Raw genomic sequence first — 20,634 nt, forward strand, 5'->3', positions numbered from 1 at the left:
AAGAATTTAAACAAATTTACAAGAAAAAGACAAACAACCCCATCAAAAAGTTGACGAAGAATATGAACAGCCAATTCTCAAAAGAAGACATTTATGTAGTCAACAAACATGAAAAAAAGCTCATCATCACTGGTCATTAGAGAAATGCAAATCAAAATCACTATGAGATTCCATCTCATGCTAGTTAGAATGGTGATCATCAAAAAGTCAGGAAACAACAGATGCTGGAGAGGATATGGAGAAATGGGAACACTTTTACACTGTTGGTAAGAATGTAAATTAGTTCTACCATTGTGGAGGACAGTGTGGCAATTCTTCAGGGATCTAGCACCAGAAAATCCATTTGACCCAGCAATCCCATTCCTGGGTATATACCCAAAGGATTATAAGTCATTCTACTACAAAGACACATGCACATGTATGTTTATTGCAGCACTGTTTACAATAGCAAAGACTTGGAATCAACCCAAATACCCATCGATGATAGGCTGGATAAAGAAAATGTGGCACAAATACACCATGGAATACTTTGCAGCCATAAAAAAGGATGAGTTTACATCCTTTGCAGGAACATGGATGAAACTGGAAACCATCATTCTCAGCAAACTAACACAAGAACAGAAAACCAAACACCACATATTCTCATTCATAAGTGGGTGTTGAACAGTGAGAACACATGAACATAGGGAGGGAAACATCACACACCATGGCCTGTTAGGGGATGGGGGCTAGGGGAGGGATAGCATTGGGAGAAATACTTAATGTAGATGACGGGTTGATAAGTGCAGCAAACCACCATGGCACATGTATACCTAGGTAACAAACCTGCATGTTCTGCACATGTATCTCAGAACTTAAAGTATAATAACAATAATAAAATAATAATAAAAGGATAAATTTTTTTTAAAAAAACATTCTCAGCTGGGCACAGTGGCTCACACACCTGTAATCCTAGCACTTGGGGAGGCCAAGGTGGGTAGATAATTTGAGGTCAGGAGTTCAAGACCAGCCTGGCTAACATGGCAAAAACTTGTCTCTACTAAAAAAATACAAAAATTAGCCTGCTGACATAGTGGTGTGCCTGTAATCCCAGCTACTGGGGAGGCTGAGGCAGGAAGATTGCTTGAGCCTGGTAGGCAGAAGTTGTAGTGAAGTGAGAGCATGTCACTGAACACCAGCCTGGGCGATGAGAGAGAAACCTTGTCCAAAAAAAAAAACCACTCCAGCTCTGCCCTCCACACCCCCATGTGCTTCCTCCTGAGTGTGTTCTCCTTCCTGGACATCTGCATTTCCTCCATGTGCTGCTGATCCACTTTCTCACCACTAACTATCCTTCTCCTTTGCAGGTGGTGTAATCCAGGGGGCCCTTATGACTTTCCATGGCACAGGGGAATGTCCGCTGCTGGCCATCATGGTCTATGACTGAATTGCGGCCATTTGCCACCCTTTCCTCTAGCACATCGTCATGTCCAAGGGCCTATGTGTCCAGCCAGTGGTGGTCACCTCTGCTGTGGAGATGCTCATTTCAGCTATAGATGGGATGTATTCATCTCACCCTACTGTGGCCTAACATCACTGATTATTACTGTGTTCTGGCATTCCCCACCCCCATACTCCAACTGGCCTGCTCAGATACCACCATGGCTGACATGATCCTGTTTGTCTCTTCTGCCTTGATCACTGTCCCTACCATCTCAGTCATCTTGGTCTCTTACACTTACATCCTGGTTAATCTGAGGGATGAGGTCCCCAGCTGGCCAGTGCAAAGTTTTCTCCACCCGTGCCTCCCACCTCACTACTCTCTGCCTGTTCTATGGGTTTGTGTTCCTTGTATACATTCTGCCCAACCCTGAAAGTGCCTCAGCCTATAGCAAAATCCTCTTCACCACTGTGATCCCCATGCTGAACCTCGTGGTCTACAGCCTGAGAAATAGAGATGTCAAGGTCAGCTGGGTGCTGTGGCTCTTGCCTGTAATACAAGCACTTTGGGAGGGTGAGGTAGAAAGACCATTTGAGACCAGCCTGGGCAACACAGTGAGACCCCATCTCAACTTAATTAAAAAAAAAGGTTACTTTCGGCCAGGTGTGGTGAGTCACACCTGCAATCCCAGCACTTTGGGAAGCCAAGGCGGGCAGATCGCTTGAACCCAGGTGGCAGAGGTTGGCAGTGAGCTGGGATCATGCCATTGTACTCCATCCTGGGCAACAGAGCAAGACTCTGCCTCAAATTAAAAAAAAAAAAAAAAAGATGCCAAGGATACTATATAAGTTAGGGTTCTTAACCTAAGAAGAAAAAGAATGTGTTAGAAAGGTATCTGGTAGCTTATAAAATAGAATAGATGCCTAGAGGACCTAGACAGGACAGGAACCCTGAAAGGCAAGGCACAGCTGAGAGCCTACCACAAGAGTGGTCTGTGTAGGCTGCCACCACTGAGAACATCACCTTCGGACCTTCTCCACTGCAACAGCTCACACTGCTACCTCTGAACATTCATCAGTGGACAAAGCAACCTCCCCTAACCTCCACTGCACCCTGTCTGGCATCCAACCACACATTACCTCTAACTGATCTGACCCTTTTCGTCATTCCCTCAAGTTCAAGTCCTGGTCAGGAGCACCTACCCATCTGCCAGCACAGTTAGTCTACATCCACTGATATTCTACATCCATACCTCCAGTTTACAGAGCCCTGCAAGGTGGAAATCAGACCTCCTCCTACTCAGAAGAGCAAGCTAGATTCTATCTTCCTTCTGTCTTGAGACCTCCAAATACCAAAATAATCACTGAATGTCAAACAGTGAAAATGACAGATTTCAACCACAGTATCCTCCCCCACAAGGTTCTATAGGGAATATTGCCCTTCTGAATACAGGACGTTGGAGAAACAGTCCATGTGGTGTGGTGTTTGAGCATAGGAAGGAGACTGTAATCATCTGATGTGAGAAAGAATGAAGCCCCCAGACCCTACCCCAGGGAGCAGCTTTTCATCAGTATTATCTACAACAATAATGAGCTATCATTTTTACATAAATGGCCAATTTATACAAAATAAAAAGTTGAAAGGCTGCAAACCTCTGTTTTGTTTTGTTTTTTGTGAGAAAATATACTTATTAAGGATAGTGAGTGAAGTAAAGATGTCAGTATTCACTACAGAGGTTATATTAGCCAAAGTTGCCTTCACATTGATAAAAATACCTTATCTCACTTGTAATCATAAACATTATTCCAGTAAAAGAGGTACATTTTCTCTCCTTTTTGCTTCTTGCCTGTATGATCACCATAATAAGTTAAAATGAAATTGCTCTTATATAATCAAAGGAGAAAAGAGAAAGTAAGAAAACGAACATCCTGCAACCTAGACAATTCCACCCCGCACTGCTGCCCTGAGACCTATGTTTTCTGGCTCTCACCTCACCCCATTCCAATTCATTTAGCCCCCTCCCCCATCCACTTTGTTAGGGTGGAGCTACACCAAATGATGGGGCTTGCTCAGAAGAGAAACATTTTATGGTCAGTGGAAGTTGAACAGAAAGTACCAAAAGATGGAGAGGGCTGCCCTTCTCTTTCAAAGATCATAAGAGGGTTTACTTATACTGAAAGGTGTCCTTTAATGACTAATCCCTGGTCAAGGCTTTGGCCCTTCAAAGTGCTGCTGTTCAAAATGCGGTATGATTCTGTTGAATCCATTCTCTGGTGTCTCTCTTTAGTGGTCTTCTCATTAGTGGTCTTCTCTTCAAATGGGTTGTTTTCTTACTAGGAAAAAAAAGTTACATCTCTGGAATTAATGTTGACAGTGTTTTGCTTGTTCCAAGTTTTTATCCTTCCTTCTCAAGCATGCTCACCTGGCGTGACTGACACAGTGCTGGCTGGGCACGGCGACTCACGCCTGTAATCCCAGCACTTCGGGAGGCCGAGGCAGGCAGATCACCTGAGGTCAGAAGTTCGGGACACAGTGCATAAAGCGGCTGGCCAGAGTGGAGCATTTGGGGGTCTGGTGGGTGTTCTCACAGTAACACTGAAGAATTTTGGCCTGCAGATCAGCACAGACTAGATGAGACTCATATCGCTTGAACTTTGCTTCCATCTCTTCAGCAGCTTTCTGATACCATTCAGTGGTGACTTTGTAGAACTCTGAGCTCCTCTCCTTCCGTCTAGCCAGCTGCTCTTTGTAGAATGCATCCTGCTTCTTAAGCACTCGATCTTTCTCTTCCAGCTGCCTAGCCAGGTGCTTTGTCTTAGCGCGTTCCTCCTCACTTGATACCCTCTCCCGAAGGATGGCTCTGGTTAACTGCTGATTGGCAGCAGCCCTCTCTCGGTCCAGCTCTTTGGCTTGCTTTAGTCGTTTCTGATCTTCAGATTCTTTTCTTGGCGTGCTCCAATGCCAGCTCCTCAGCTGCTCTTCTTTTCAATTCTTCATCAGAAACTGAGGCACCATAAGCACCAGAATACCGCTGAGACTTCGAGCCAGATGGAGAGGATTTCTTCATTCCATCAATCACATTTTCCAAAACTCGGATGCCCTTCACCACGTGATGTTCTCATTCTCATCTGCCTCGAAGATGATCCCTCGGGTGCTGGCAGTCCTACCCATGGCTCCGGTTCATGCCCCCTCCCGGAGACCTAGCGGGGAACCACAAGAACTTTGGGGCCCCCGCAAGTGCCTGGAAGGGCCTAGATTCTTTTCCTGCACAGCAGGAGCAAGGCCACGACCCCAGAAGCAAGGAGAATGCCACAAACCTCTGTTTAATCAAAATCAAATTACCTTTATGGTTTTAAACAAACCCTCTTCTATTATAACAGAAATCAGTCTTACTAATTTTAAGGGAAGGATGTGGGATTTATTATGAAACTAAAATGTTAACTGAGGTTAAATATCTTTTTGAGGCTCAAATAAAATGGGCTTGAATTCCATTCTGTGTGTGTAGCAGAATCCCCGCATCCCTGACAACCTGCCTGGAGTCTGAAGTAGCAGCAGGTAGGATGTAGATGGCTTGTGTTTTACCTGGTTCCCTCTAACTCCGAGTTCCTAAATTCACTTAATTACTTTAACTTATGAACCACCTGGTGAGAAGAGAAAGCAAGGGGCTAGGAATGTGGTTGGTATAAAGGGGAAGTGGGAAATAATAAAAACTTTTACTGTCAAGGGTCCAGAGGGGAGGAAAAAAGGAAGGTTTCGGCAGGTTGGGTGAACCAGCACAGCTGGGCTTGAGCCCCGTGAAGAAGACAAAGACGTAATTGCATCTTTATGGGGCAAAACCTCTGCCTTCATGTGTAATTCTACAGAGTCGTACCTGTTCATTGCTCATAGATGTCAAAAGAAAACACTTCCTTAGAAAATTAAGTAATCCATGGCTGAATCTGTTGATCAATGCTTCAAAATGAAACTGGAATTACCTCCTGGCCTTATTTACAGATTTGAGATAATTTTTTCTTAACATACTAAATATATAGTGGACTCCAAGCAGTCCCCTGTCATCACCATCACCACCCTAACATTCTGTCCCAGACTCAGGAGTTAACAAATTGCAATCTCGTCATGGAAAGAAGCCATTTGCTTAGCAGAGATTTTCCCTTTGAATAATAAATTCCCTTAGGGCCAAAGAGACACAAAGGACCAAGGAACAGAGAAGAGGGTGCAAACCCCTCCTTCATCACCCTGGTGAATGCAGACTTTGCTTCTTAACCTCACCCATTCCTATGCACACACCACCCCATGGCCCTAGGCAATGTAGTCATAGACTAAGGAGTCAACAGAATTCCCAGAAATAGACAAGTGAGTGGCCTAAAAAGAATGGAAGGTAGACAAGGCAGGAGTGTGGGCAGGAGCAGCTAAGTTTTCCCTGACGGACAAGACATCCAACTCCTTTGGCCCCACACACCTCCCATCTCCAAATGGGGCCAGTTCTTTCCACCTGTCTCCCTTCACCTAAAACCATCTTCCACGGAACCTGGTAAGAGTCAGCAGATGGGAGATTAAGTCAAGTGTTACTGATCTCAAGAGCATTTGAATTAACTCTGTATGTACACTATGTCTTAGATTGCCTAGAGCCCACCCAGTACCAGAAGATCAGAAAATTTCCATCAGGTGAAAGTGGGGCTGCAGGGAGGGAGCAGGAGCAGATCTAGTTGCAGATAAAAGAGCAGTTTGTGGTCCTGGACTGACCACCAAAGCACCGGGCTACAACAGACCACAGTCCTGTCAAACAGTCAGTATTAAATGCATGCTTCTTTTTACCGATGACTGCTGGCTCCATCACCTGAGAAAAATTAGTTAATCATCCTGGATCTCAGGTGTTCCCTATGTGGAATAGAGACATGATCTCTAAAATTACTTGTTTCATTTAGACAGAAAAGGGGAAAATGTCACTTTGGATCCCTGGATATTAATCTTGTTCTCAAGGGTCTCAAATTCATTTATACCAATGCTAGAGGACTTCGGGGTGAGATGGGTCAGCCCTGGCATTGGGATCTTTAGTGGGGAACTCAAGCTCTCCAGTGGCTGACAACTGTCACTCACCAAGTGGGATGTCTCTTCAGGCATCACCTCCAGAGACAACTCCGGGCCACCAGTCATCAACTCCCAGTGTTGTCCCTAGAGTAATCACACATATGCCAACCCCTACTGACTCATATGGGAACTAAGCAGTACAGGATGGAAGGAACCAAACATAGGTGAGCTAGGGGCCTTCCCTTGAAGAAAGCATTCCAAGACAGCCCGAACACATCTCCAGTTGAAGTTGGTCCGAGGCCACTAGTATCACAGGAAGGGCATGACACCTTCTAGATTCCTTGACACTGCCAGGAAGGTGGTCATCCTGCATCTCCACAGGTTAGGGCACTGAACTTTGGTCCGCCTCCCCAGAGTGTCACAATCCACTTCATCCCCACCCTCTACAGGACCTCAGAGAAACTGGCCACCAGCCCCAAGAGACTGGGAGAGATGGACAACAAGCCCAATACACAGGCAGTGTGTGGCTATGCTCCTCAAAGATAGATATGCTCCAGGGAAGGGGCACCGGTCATGCTCAGAGCCCCATTCTTCTCTCCCAGCTGCTTATAGAGTATGATGTTTGCTGTCATTCTAAGAGGCTGAGGTTTTGAGGCCAGCCCTCCTCAGCTGTTATTATGAGAAAGTGCTATGCCTGCAGATCTGTGAACCACTGCCAGATGAACGATACATCTGAGATCTGACCTCAGGATCTCAGCTCTGCAGCTTTCCCCCAGTATTATTTTTGTTTCCAACAGCATAGTTCGCTATTGTACTCACTTGTGCTTTTAAGCTTGGAAATACAATTCTTTGTAAAAAAAAAAAATGACGTTAATCACTCTGTACACACAAAGTATCAGCAAACAAATGCTGTGAGCAAGGCTGGGGGCTCTCAAATGGTGTCCTAGAAAGACTAAAGCAAGAAGGAAGACCAGAGAAAGACTAGGATCTATGGGCAAATGGAGATCCTTCCACATTTTCTCAGGAGTTCCCATTCTGGCACCTCTGCCTTCACTACTCTTCCTCTTCTGATGTCTCCAGTTCACCAGAATTGTGCTCAGATAACCTGTCTAAATGTGCTGCCTGACCTTGGATCCCCATAGCCAAGGTCCTCACAGAAGAGGTCCTAGGAGAAGCCATTCTCAAGCTCCCAGCATCAATTTCTGTCAAGCAGACATTTTTACTCAGTGTGATCATCATATCCCATGGTTAAATCTAATTCACACATTGCTAAACACTCTCAATTTACCAGACATCAGTGATCTCTGGTAGATGCCAGCTCATAGATCATTTCTTAGCCATGGGGCTGAGAATGCCCATGAATGTGAAAAAGGCAAAAGAGATGAAATTAGCTGCTTTTTCGTGCTCTCACCAGAGCAGAAATCTCTGTTCAAATTGTTCCCATATTTCAAGGAATCTGAAGAGATCTTCATTTTACAACAAGCACAGGCTAGAAGGATCATGCTAATACTTTTCCTAAACGCCCAAATTTCTCAGCCTCAGCTTCTTCAACTCAGTATTGGCTTCATGCAAACTCTGCATTTTTCCTTTGTTTCTTCCTGAGGCCGTGTCCTCTGTGCTACATTAATCTCAGATCACAGGTCCCAGCATGATTAAAACCTTGGGAGAGTAATACAGCTGAGTTACTATTCTGTTACTTGGGTGGATTTCCCAATTTAGGCATGTCAAAAATGTGTGTGTTAGCTTGTTTTCACAGTAAGACTGAGGAAAGTGCCAAGGTACAACTCTGCCAATACAAGGATGTGATTAGAAATGGTGCACATCAGCTGGAAACCATCATTCTCAGCAAACTGACACAAGAACAGAAAACAAACACCGCATGTTCTCACTCATAAGTGGGTGTTGAACAATGAGAACACATGGACACAGGGAGGGGAACATCACACACCAGGGCCTGTTGGGGAGTTGATGAGGGCTAGGGGAGGGATAGCAGGGTGTTGGGGGGTTGGGAAAGGATAACATTAGGAGAAGTACCTAATGTAGATGATAGGGGGATGGGTGCAGCAAACCACCATGGCACGTGTATACCTATGTAACAATCCTGCACAATCTGCATATGTACCCTAGAACTTAAAATATAATTTAAAAAAAGAGGAAAAAAAAAAAAAGAAATGGTGCTTATCTTAGGTGTGATCGTCTGAGCAATGCCGAGAGTTGGAACCACAGGGCCCTTTTAGTCCTTTGCTCTCTGACTAGCTAGGACTGTAACATTAGCCAGACCTTCACTTGAAATCCTGCCTAAATAATAACTAACCTTTAACAAATACCTCTTATATGACAAGCATACTTTCACCTTCTCATAAATCCCCCTAACCATCTCCATGAGGCACAAACCATTCATATCCCCGCTTTTAAGATGAAGAAACTAAGTCACAGAAGCATGACATAACTTGCCTGAGATGACATAATTATCAAGTGGCAGAGCCAAGATTGAAAGACAGACTCTGGAGTACCCAGGCTTAACTGCTGTACTATATTGTATCCACAATTCAGGAAGTCTTTCATAGACCCTTAAGGTATAGTCTCCAAGGATGGCCATCATTAAGTATTTCCCTCTCTGAATGCACATGCTGCTCCTCCCATCAAGTGGGGGGATCCATTTTCCTCCCCTTGAATATGGACTAGTCTTATGACTAGGTTGGTTAGATTTAGTAAATGAATTTACAGAAGATCCAGTTATATTTGAATTTTAGGCAATCAATAAATAACTTTTTGGTATAAGTATGTTTCAAATATTGCATATGAAATGCATGCCAAAAATTATTTATTGTTTATCTGAACTTGAGATTTAACTAGACATTGTATTTTTTATCTGACAACTCCACTTGTGACTTGCTTTGACCAAGAGAATACGGCAGAAATGACAACGTGCTAGTTCCAAGTCTAGCCTTAAAGACAGCCATCAACTTCTACTTCTTCCATCATGAAAGCCTACCCTGAGACCACCATACTGGGAGGAAGCCCAACTAGCCACATGGAAAGGCTGCATGGAAAAGCACTAAGGTCAGTCATTGAGGAATACCTTGTTGGCCTTCCAGGACAGCCCAGCCACCAGCTACACACAGCTCAGTGAGTGACCCCATCTATACTATGCGGAACAGAAGAACCACTAACCCAAGCCCTGCTTAAATTTCCAACCCTCAGAATTATGAGAAATAAAAACTCTTGTAGTTTTTATTTAAATCACTTAATGGGTGCAATGCATGTTATTCAGGTGATAGAGATCCTAAAAGTCCTGACTTGACCACTACACAATCTATGCATGCAACAAATTACATCTGTACCCCATAAATTTATATAAATAAAAGAGACACTATGTTTTAAGGTGGTTTTTTACATAACAAGGGCAATTAAAATAACCCCTAATGAATCATCTTGAATTTAGACCCAAAGCCTTATTATAGGGTCCCTGTGATGGCTCCACGGAGCTTGGTGTTTGTGTCTGTGCAGTCTTGTCCAGTCTCGTTGTTTTTCCCTCCTCTGGGAGATGGTATATCCTTCAGGTTCCAACCATGGAATTTGAAGATAGCCAGACCTAGGACTAGATTCTAGCTCTGTTACATAAAGCTGTATGACCTTCTTCTCTTTATCCAAGAAAATGAGTATGTTAATATTAATTATCTCGTAAGGAGGTTTGTGAGAATTAAATGAGATTTAACATCTATTAAGTGCTGAGAACAATGTCAGGCCTTTAATTAGTGCCCAGCACATATTAGCTGTTGTTAATAGTCATCCTTACACTGAATAATTTCTCTAACCTGTGTTATTTTATTATTTTATCTCCCTTATTATTTCTATTGAGTGGAGAATGTTAAACGAAGCCACAGACCTTATGACAACAAGGATAAAAGGGACTACTAGCTACGCAGGCTACTCAGCTGTGCTCCCAACATTTCTTATGTCTCTTCACCATGAAACCAGAAATGATGGGACAGAAAAATGTAGATACAGAAATAGAAATTACATAGGTTATGTAATAAGACAGTATTGACATCTAAATCTGATTTTGGACTGATATCTAAACCTGGCATAATTTGTAAACAAAAAAGTTGTGTGAAGATTAAACACTTGTACTGTAAAAAGCCTAGCATATAGCATGATTCATAGCTGTTGCTCATTTGATATCAGTTTTCTCACTTCCCCTAGTATTACTCATCCTAGGCCATTAAAAGGCCATTGGTTGCTGGTATCAGCAATGCGGCCACACAGAATGACATCTTCATTTTGCCCTTCTGTGGCCCCAGCATCATGATTCACTGCTCCCGTGACCTCCTCCTCCCCATGCTCCTCCTAGCCCATGGTGAAATTACCAAGACTGAGGCCATTCTCCTGCTTTGTTCTGCTTACCTTCTTTGCTATCACTGTCACCCTGGTCATCTGAAGGATGCATTCCTGGAAAGCCAAAAGCAAAGCTCTCTCCACCTATGCCTTTCGTGTTACCATCATCTCCCTCTTCTATGACGCTATGTACGCCATATATGCTCAGCCAAGCTCTCATAATCTCAAGGTGATGGGTTAAACTCTAGTCCTGCAGCAGGGCAGAACCAGGACAATTGATCAGATTTCAGAGAGCAGAGTGGTGACTCTAAACCAAGGATAAGCCAAGAGCCAAGTTTCAGGAGAAGAGGGGTAAGACTTAAAAATCCAAGTCAAGAAAAGAAAAGCAGTATCACAAGTGAACTCAGGGTCAGACATGAAGTCAGGACAAGAGATAGTGCTTTGAGGAGCAGCGCAAATATTAGATTCTTCCTCCTGGAGGCCATTGGAGGTCATGAGGATCCAGATTGAGGATAAGAAGGTATTTCCAGATCTCTCCAGACTCCTGCTTTTGCACAAAGTTTACTTGGAGTTAAGCATCTTTTGAAGATTCCTCTCATATCCTGGTGCCCACACTGACCTCTCCTGTGCATCAACAGAGGCAGTGGCCAAAGACAGCACTTCTGAGGCTAAAATGAAATCTACTATTTTCCAATACCAGCTCCTTCACCTGTCCCTGTTTCTTTATGAGCTTTCCACTCCCAGAAACAACACACAGACGGAAGCCCATTTGTCACTGGGACAGTGCTGAATTATTCCTGCAGAGTTACATTCCTACAAGACTCTGCTCACCGCTGTTATCTGGCTATGTATCTCACCTCCCCAGCTAAACTGCAGACCTCCTGTGGCAGGAATCAAACCTCTTCCTTCATTGTATCTGCCCCTGAGACGAACACTATGCTGAGTACTAAACTTAATCAGAGGGCAAGGAGAGTGTGTGTGTGTGTGTGTGTGTGTGTGTGTATTACCTCTTCCTTTTTGAATTTTAGGCTTCCAGGCAGCAGATGATAAAAAGGATAGCAGTTGCTTTTATTCTATAAGGCTCAGGGCTTCAATCAAACACTACTCCTTCCTGAAAAATGTGTTCTCTCAATAATTTTAATGAATAGCTAATATTTAATGAGCATGTGTTATATACCAGGAATTCTGTAAAGCACACCATATATACCATTTCATTTAACTCTCACAATAATTCTATGAGTAGGTGACATCTATTTCACATATAAAGAAACTTGAGAGTCCAAGAAATTAATTGGACTATGATATACAGTTCATAACTGGTAGCCAGATCCAGCTGCTTTCAAAGTCCATGCTTTACTATAAGGCCAAAAAACCTCTTAAGGTTTTGCAGTATGTTATATAACAAATCTACATTTCTACTGTCTTCAAAAAAATCCAAAGTGCCACTCCCATATTTTCCACCAGGGCCCAGCTTTCTATTAATCCCTGAGAGTCCTGACTCCACCAGCAGTTTTCGCTTTCTATACAGCATCTGAAGGGCAACTTGGAACAGGAAAACAAATGGGTTAGAAGAAATGGAAAGAATTAGAAAATGAAAGGAGGGGCCCCAGGGCTACTGCCTTGGCCCTACCACTCTGGCCATGGAAGAGCCTCAATTCACTAAACCAGTTACCTTTTCCTCAGCTGCTTCCTGAGTCCTATTCATAAGGCCAGCATGGAGTTTTCTTTGTGAGTCACAACGAATAATGAGGCCACTTCTTTAAGACAAGGTTTCAAGAGTGACCAATCAGTGATTTATTGGTTGAATTAAAAATTCGGGTCTAGGGCTGGGAGCTATGGCTCATGAATATAATTTCAGTACTTTGGGAGGCAGAGGCAAACGGATTGCCTGAGGTGAAGAGCCTGAGACCAGCCTGAGCAACATAGCAAAACCCTATCTCTACAAAACAATACAAAAAAAAAAAAAAAATAGCCAGGCACACTGGCACATACTTGTGGTCCCAGCTATTCTGGAGGTAGAAGTGGAAGGATCGAGCCAGGTGCAGTGGCTCATGCCTGTAATCGAAGCACTTTGAAAGGCCAAGGCAGGTGGATCACTTGAGGTCAGGAGTACAAGACCAGCCTACCCAACATAATGAAACCCAGTCTCTACCAAACAATACAAAAATTAGCCAGGTGTGGTGGCAGGTGCCTGTAGTCTCAGCTACTTGAGAGGCTGAGGTGGAAGAATCGCTTGAACCCAGGAGGTAGAGGTTTCAGCAAACCAAGATCGCGCTGTAGCGGGAGTGGCCTCGAGAAACAGACCTCTTGAACACTGAACTGGGAAGGAAGGGGTGATTTATTCGGCCAGGAGCAAGGTGGCATAGTTGCCTAACAGCCAAGCTCATCTAACAAAGGAAACCTCTGCCTTTATATAGACTTACAACTCTAGATATTACATGTGAAAGGGTCTTGGGTTCACAGTTTTAGAAATTCCATGTGAAAGGGTCTTGGTCTTACAACTCTAGAATTTACATGTGAAAGGATCTTGGGCTTAGGAGTAGGCATGGGGTATAGTGACTCAGGTGGGGATTTGATCATGTTTAAGTAAAAACAATGCCTTTCTGAAAGATTCCTCCACACCATGCCTGCGATCTATAGGAGGGCGATTAGGGTGGCACCCTTGTCTGCCAGCCTTTACTTCTCCTATTGAGATGTAGTGTGGAAGTCAAGGGGGGATGGTCTTAGATGCTTAAGGGTGATTAAAGGTCTCCTCCCTCAGTGCCACTGCACTCCAGCCAGGGCAACAGTGTGAGACCCTGTCTCAAAAAAAAAAAAAAGTGGGAGGATCACTTGAGCCTGGGGATATGGAGTCTGCAGTGAGCCAAGATTAGACCACTACACTCCAGCCTGGGTAACAGAGCAACACCCTGTCTCCAAGAAAATTTTTAAAAATAAAAATAAATTAGGGGCTAGGAGGAGAAATGATGTTGCTTAAAGTATCCAACTTGAACATTGTCCCCAAAATTAGAAAGGGATTTATTGTCCCAGAACTTCCATTTTTCCTTGTGCAAAATGAAGAAGTTAGAAAAGCTGATCTATTTAGGATGCCTTTCAGACTGACATTGACATACTATGTAAACCTTCTGGCAGTATCAATGAACCTATATACTGATGAGCTAAACTCTATTCATAAAGGCAGCTCTAACTCTGTTTTTCTTCCCAATCATCACCATTAGAGAAATAAAGATGGCCCAAATAGGAAACAAAATGCCCTCAGGAAAAAAAAAGGGAAGCAAAATGCCCTCAAGTAACCCTGGGGAAAGAGTAGATTGACAGCTGGTAGCTCTTCAAAACACCACCAGAAAACCTATTGACCAGCAAATGCTACATTGGGTAGACCTTCTGTAGAAAGAAAAAATATCACCTTGATGAAATCACAATAGTGTCCAAAAGGCAGAAGCCCTGTATTTATAGGGCCTGGGGGTCTCGACTCAAGTGGCATAAGGTCACTCTTTCAAGGTAGGAAACAGGATTGAACTAAGTTTGTGACATTATAGTTTAGGATTGGCAGGCACAGGAAGGGAACAGCCTGGAAGCAAATATTAGTAAAAAACTATTGTTTGTTGAGCAAATTGTTTGTCCAGATGAATAATCTATTGTCCTGATAGGAGAGCTGTTGGCCCGGAGGATTAAACTGTTTGTTCGGATAAATTGTTCAGATAAAAGCAAACAGTGAAGTTATTTATTGGTTTACAGCCATTATCTTCCCAGGCCTCAATGTCCTGTAACAATTAGTTAAGTTATATTGCCACAGTAAGTCTCACTTCTCAGTCCCAATAGTTAAGGTATGCAGACATAGATGACCTCAATTCTCAAGTTCACCTTATCACTTCTAGCAAAACCACTCTACTGTGCCTATGGAAATAGAACTTCTCTTCCTTTCACCAGAGACACTCTCCCTGGTTATAATCCTAAATATTTCTACCACTCTGTCCCATAGAGTGAGCAACAGGGAAATAATTTCAGCTGGAGAAGAGTCCCCTGCCATAGATAGAGAACCTATCCATGCCCTCAATGGTTCAGGAATAATCAGTGCTGGGGTCTGAATGTGTCCCCAAGAAAGCATGTGTTGGAAATTGAATCCACAATGCAACAGTGTTGGGAGGAGGGGACTGATGGGAGGTGTTCATGTTCCACCCTCGTGAATGAATTAATGCCAATTATAAAAGGGTTAGAGGCCATGAGTTCGATCTCTTGCTCTCCCTCGTGCTCTCTCTCACCACATGTCGTGACTCAGCAGGAAGGCATCACCTGATGTGGTTCCCTGGACCTTGGACTTCCCAACCTCCAGAAATGTGAAAAGTATATTTCTTTCCTTTAATCTCAAGCTTGATATTCTGTGACAGCAATACAAAATGAACTAAGACAGTCACTATTCCCCAAAAAGGATCCAAAACATTCAGTAGAACTGAAAATAGTAATAAAGTACTACGGTAATGTCAAGAAATTTCAGGATTTTTCTCAACTGAGTAAAGACCAGGTCTTCAGCCCCAGATTTCACTGGTTCTATGTAACTTTTGGCAAGCACCTTCCCCTCTCTGGGCCTCTTTTTCCACTCCCCAACATTTTGAGCTAGATGTTCCTCAAGAGTTATTCCAACTCCAGCCTTCTGGATTATTTGACTTGGCCCCACCAACGTAAATCTACCCCTTATCAAAAAAAGATGCAAACAGGCCAGGCGCAGTGGCTCACACCTGAAATCCCAGCACTTTGGGAGACGGAGGCGGTGGATCACCTGAGGTCAGGAGTTCAAGACCAGCCTGACCAATATGGTGAAACCCCATCTCTACTAAAAATACAAAGATTAGCCAGGTGTGGTGGCATGCACCTGTAATCCTGCTACTCAGGAGGCTGAGACAGGAGAATTGCTTGAACCAGGGAGGCTGAGGTTGCAGTGAGCCGAGATCACACCACTTCACTCCAGCCTGGGCAAAAAAAAAGATGCAAAGACAATAAAGGTCATCCATCTGGCTTTTGATATAGCCTTTACATGGGTTTTCCTTCAATAGCCTATCATCGAAGACCCACACTATTCAGAATAGAATGATCACAATGCCATACACAGGCAAGCTCTAAAAGCTCATAGCAGATTATTATTTTTCCCATCTACCACCAAGTAATAAGAATGCATGGCCCTTTAATTCTGCATCTTTCCGTTTCCAAGAGCATCCTGCTAGTTCATCTAACTGGTAGAACATCAAAATTTCACTTCCAAGTGACCTTTTCATAAAAGATTTGCTGGCCAGTATGCCTAAGGGCAAAGAAAGTACCCCTCAATGACAGACAGATGTGTGAACTGCGTATGCTTGCTTACTAACAATTAAGTTTCTTTGGCAGAACTTGTAAGCTAGGAAGATTGTGATCCAAGGCTTTCATGGCAACATAACAACTATCAATTAGGTTTGCAAGAATGGGTTCATATAGGACCTGCCACTACCAACTAGAACCTTCTCATATTTAAAAACAAAATGACTGCCTTAGGTCAATTAGCTAGATACAGGCTCAGTAAGTATAAGGAAGCTGCTCCACATGGAAGACAGGAAGGACTCCACCTGAGAGGCATAGACAATCTGATAGTCAAGATAGACCTGGAGCCATAACTAAAAAAAAGAAGTTCGTCCTTGAAGAATACTTCAGGCAACAGAGGCTGCTGTATCAACAAACAATACTCAAATCTCATTGCTTTGCAGTAGCAAAAAAGTTTATTTCTTGTTTGTGTTCATGTTCATCCATGAGTCAGATGAATCTTCTGCTTTTCACTCCAAGACTCAAAAGGATGTATGAGAAACCCCTATGTCTTGGACTTGGCTGGCATCAAAGCAGATGGGAAAGGGAGGTGGGAAACCAGAGGTTGGCTCCTAAGGCTCCCAAGCCTACTCAGAAGTGGCACAAATTACTTCCATTCATACTCCCTGAGCCAAATCCAATCATGTGGGCAAGCTTAATTTAAATGTAGAAAGAATGTATAACCATTCTTATTCAAGAGCTACAGGGAGGAACATTGACACGCATCATCATAAACTTTACCACAAAAAGGCTGAAAGGTTATTCCATGTTCAGGAGAAGACAATCGACACAATGAAGGGGGTATTTTATTTTTTAGGAACCAGACAACTTGTGCAGGTGGGAATGCAGTGGGGAAGGTCAGAGGACACAACACTGCTTTACCTCTCCAGGTGACATTCTGCGGGACTTTCCCAAGTGAATACCTTTTACCTGCAGGAAACATGGGCAATCCAGTCCCCCTTCTGTTGAGACTTCCTCCCAGATCAGTAGCGTAGGGACTAAATTTCTTTTCCACAAACAAGTCATTTGCCTAACAAGGCCCTTTGCTTTGCCTGGTGATTTCCCCCAGGGTTGTGAAAACCCAAGGTGCCAGGGTCCCAAGGAGAGAATAGTCTCTTCCTTCCTACCTGAGAAAAGCAGTCTCTCTGTACCATGTTCTCACTGGACTTGGCACTCCAGGCCCCACACCTCATCTCCGGAGGCGGCTGTCAAAGAGTTACCTATAACAGTGAAAAGTTGGAAATACCTTATTGTCAATTGATGGGGACAGTTAAGTAAATAATGACATACAAACAACAACAAAATAATATGCATCCATTAAATATGATGATGTGGGCTACTATTTATTGTTATGGGAAAATGTCCATGACATCTCACTGAATGAAAAGTTAAATGGCAGAATAGCTTATATAGTATGAATCTGTGTATGGAAAGTTACAGTCATGAACACACTGAGAGATCTATGTCTAAAGTAACAATAATCAATTCCCATTATCTGTGGTAGTGGGATTTCAGGTGACCTTTTACTTCCTTTTTGGTTCTCTTCCGTCTTCTTTAAATTTGTTTTACAACTAGCATGTGTTACTTTTATAAAGACAATAGAGTTATTTGGAGAGGATGGGAAATAATATTTTTAGAGATGGAGAGATGTGTTTTCAATATTGTCAAGTGAATGAAGCAATTATGGTATAATAATATATATGTGTGTGTATGTTTGTGTGTGTATGTGTGTGTGTGTGTGTGTGTGTGTGTGTGTACACAGATATATCCAAAAACATACTACCAAGCATGTTTCCCAGGGACATTCAGATGACCAAAGGAAATAACATTTGAGAACTCCACACCTGTGTGTTCAAACACCACACAAGTGTTAATGATTGACATCACTAGCATTTTCAATCACTTTCTGTGAGGCCTGGAGATTATGTTGACATGTGTCCCCGTGTACCTCTTGGTCTACAGAGCCTTTTGAGGTTCATTAAGCTGAAAATAGAAGCCCACAAGGGATGGACACTATAAGTGAAGAGGATCTAGTCTCGTACTTGGTGTAGAATTCCTGCTCCTCAGGGGTTCTCAGACACCCTCACCAAGATCTCTCTGGCATTCCTTAGAGAAAACTTGCAGCTCTGGGTCTGCCTCTGGGAGAGCATGTCAAAAATTCCCACTGGCACATTTCCACAGGCACATTCCTCAACTCTGAGAGTCAGGATTAAAGCCAGATGAATGTTAAGACAGCAGTCTTCCCAGCAACAAGTACTTTCAAAGCTTTGTTACAACTAGCTGAGAAGTGCTCTTGAGAAAGCTGGCCAGAAGCAATAGATGACTAAAAGACTGAAACATCCCACAGCCACCATCCCCGCCAAGAAGTCTCCAACACAAAGTTCATGGGTGGACGGTCTCTGTTCAACCACAGGTAAGTGGGCTGGGGGTAGAATCCTATCACCAATAAGGGGCTCAGACTCCTTTATCCTCCTTCCTCATTAGTCAGGCCAAAGTTCCTCAAAATTCCTAGGCAAATGGGAAAAAAAAATCAGAGCTAAGAACCTAGAAGCAGCATAAAGTAAATATAAAATTAATTTCCTTGGGATTCTGTCCTGGGGCCTCTTGTATTTCACAGCTCACAGTCTTCCTGGCATATCCTGATTTCTCTTAGCTTCAACTGCCAGTTCTACTGTATATATCAGAGACCTTGGAGTTCAACCTGATACTGCTCTCCTCCTCACACTGACATCTTCAGTCCATCACCAAATCCCAACGTCTCTCAGATTCATTTATCCTTAGCAATGTCTACCACTCACACTCTAGTTTAAGCTACAACTCCCACCTGGATGGCTCCAATATTCTCTCAACAATCTTGCCCATCCATTGACCCTCCTCCAATCGTTTCTCTACAACTGCATTCAGAGTGATCTTGTCAAAAAGCAAATATGACCATGTCATCTTCCTGGTGAAAATTCTTTAATGGTATCCCATTAAAAAAAAAAAATCCTTTAACATGATCTAGAGGACTGGATAACAGTTTAGGCTCTAGAACCTTAATTCAATCCCCAGCTCTGCCTCTTATTAGCTGTGACTGTGGGCAAGTTACTTGGCTTCCTTATGCCTTCATTTCCTCTGTGCAACATGGACATATCGTTGGTACCTCCCATAAGGTGGCTGAGAGGATTAAATGGGCCAGGTATAGTGCCTCTGGCTCTCTATGCGCCAGGCTGTGTCCTAGGCACTGGGGATATAGTGACAAATAAAGTTGAGAAGATTCTTGGCTGGGTGTGGTGGCTCACACCCATAATCCCAGCATTTTGGGAGACCAAGGCAGGCAGATCACTTGAGGCCAGGAGTTCGAGACCAGCCAGGTCAACATGGCAAAACCCCGTCTCTACCAAAAATACAAAAACTAGCCAGGTATGGTGGCACATGCCAGTAGTCTCAGCTCTTCAGGAGGCTGAGGCAAGAGAATTGCTTGAACCCAGGAGGCAGAGGCTGCAATCAGCCCAAATCACACCACTGCATTCTATCCTCGGTGACAGAGCAAGAGTCCATCTCAAAAAAAAAAAAAAAAAAAAAAAAAAAAAAAAAAAAAAAAAAAAAAAAAAAAAAAAAAAAAAAAAAAAAAAAAAAAAAAGGATCAAATGAAGTTAAAGGTATTTGGTAACAATGCCTGACATACAATAAGCACTCAATAATGTTACAAAACACTGCCTGCACCTGCTTGCGCAGCTCAGCAACACCACACTGCCTCTCTCTTTGTCCTTTATCTGCACTGGTCTTTATTCAGCTCCTCTTCCTCACCAGCAACCCTCAGACCTCAGGGTTTTTGTGTACACTGTTCCCACTCTTCCTTCCTATGGAATTTTCTTCTTAATAACCTTTCTTGACCTCCCGGAGCCAAATCACCCAGTTTTAGGCTCATAACATTGGGTATCTCTGCTTCAGAGCTACTGTCCCAGTTGCAATTTTTCTAATTTATGTGATCATTTCACTAATGTTTGTCTCCCCATCTAAAGTCTACACTCTGCAAAAGTGGGCTCAATGTTTTTTCCTTGTGATTGTATCTTCACTTCCTACACAGTGCCCAGTACACAGCAGATGCACAATAAACATATTCTGAATGACTGAATACATGCCCACACTCCCCCACCTCCTATAGGAAACTCCCTCCTAAACTTCAGAACAGTACACCCACCAGCCTCCTGAACTTGTATATTAGACTCTCCCAGACTCACCACATCCTTCCGCAAATCTCTAACCTGTTTGAGTAAATGATGCCCCTAATCACCCATTTACCCAAACCAGGAATCAGGAAGTCATCTCTGACCCTCTTTTGGGCCATACATACAATCAATGAGTAAGTACTAATAAATCCATCTTCCAAATACTGCCTTAAGCCAGAGCAATCAGGCAAGAAAAAGAAATAAAGGGAATTCAAATAGGAAAGGAGGAAGTCAAATTGTCTCTATTTGCAGACGACATGATTGTATATCTAGAAGACCCCATCGTCTCAGCCCCAAATCTCCTGAAAC

At 43.2% G+C, this 20,634-nt stretch overlaps 1 pseudogene; it reads right to left on the reverse strand.

Moving 5' to 3' along the window:
• Positions 1–3,934: 3,934 nt before the first annotated feature.
• On the reverse strand, positions 3,935–4,644 carry LOC108282934 (annotated as a pseudogene).
• Positions 4,645–20,634: the final 15,990 nt, after the last annotated feature.

This window comes from Cebus imitator, unplaced genomic scaffold, assembly GCF_001604975.1.
Source record: "Cebus imitator isolate Cc_AM_T3 unplaced genomic scaffold, Cebus_imitator-1.0 Scaffold253, whole genome shotgun sequence".
NCBI lineage: Eukaryota > Metazoa > Chordata > Mammalia > Primates > Cebidae > Cebus > Cebus imitator.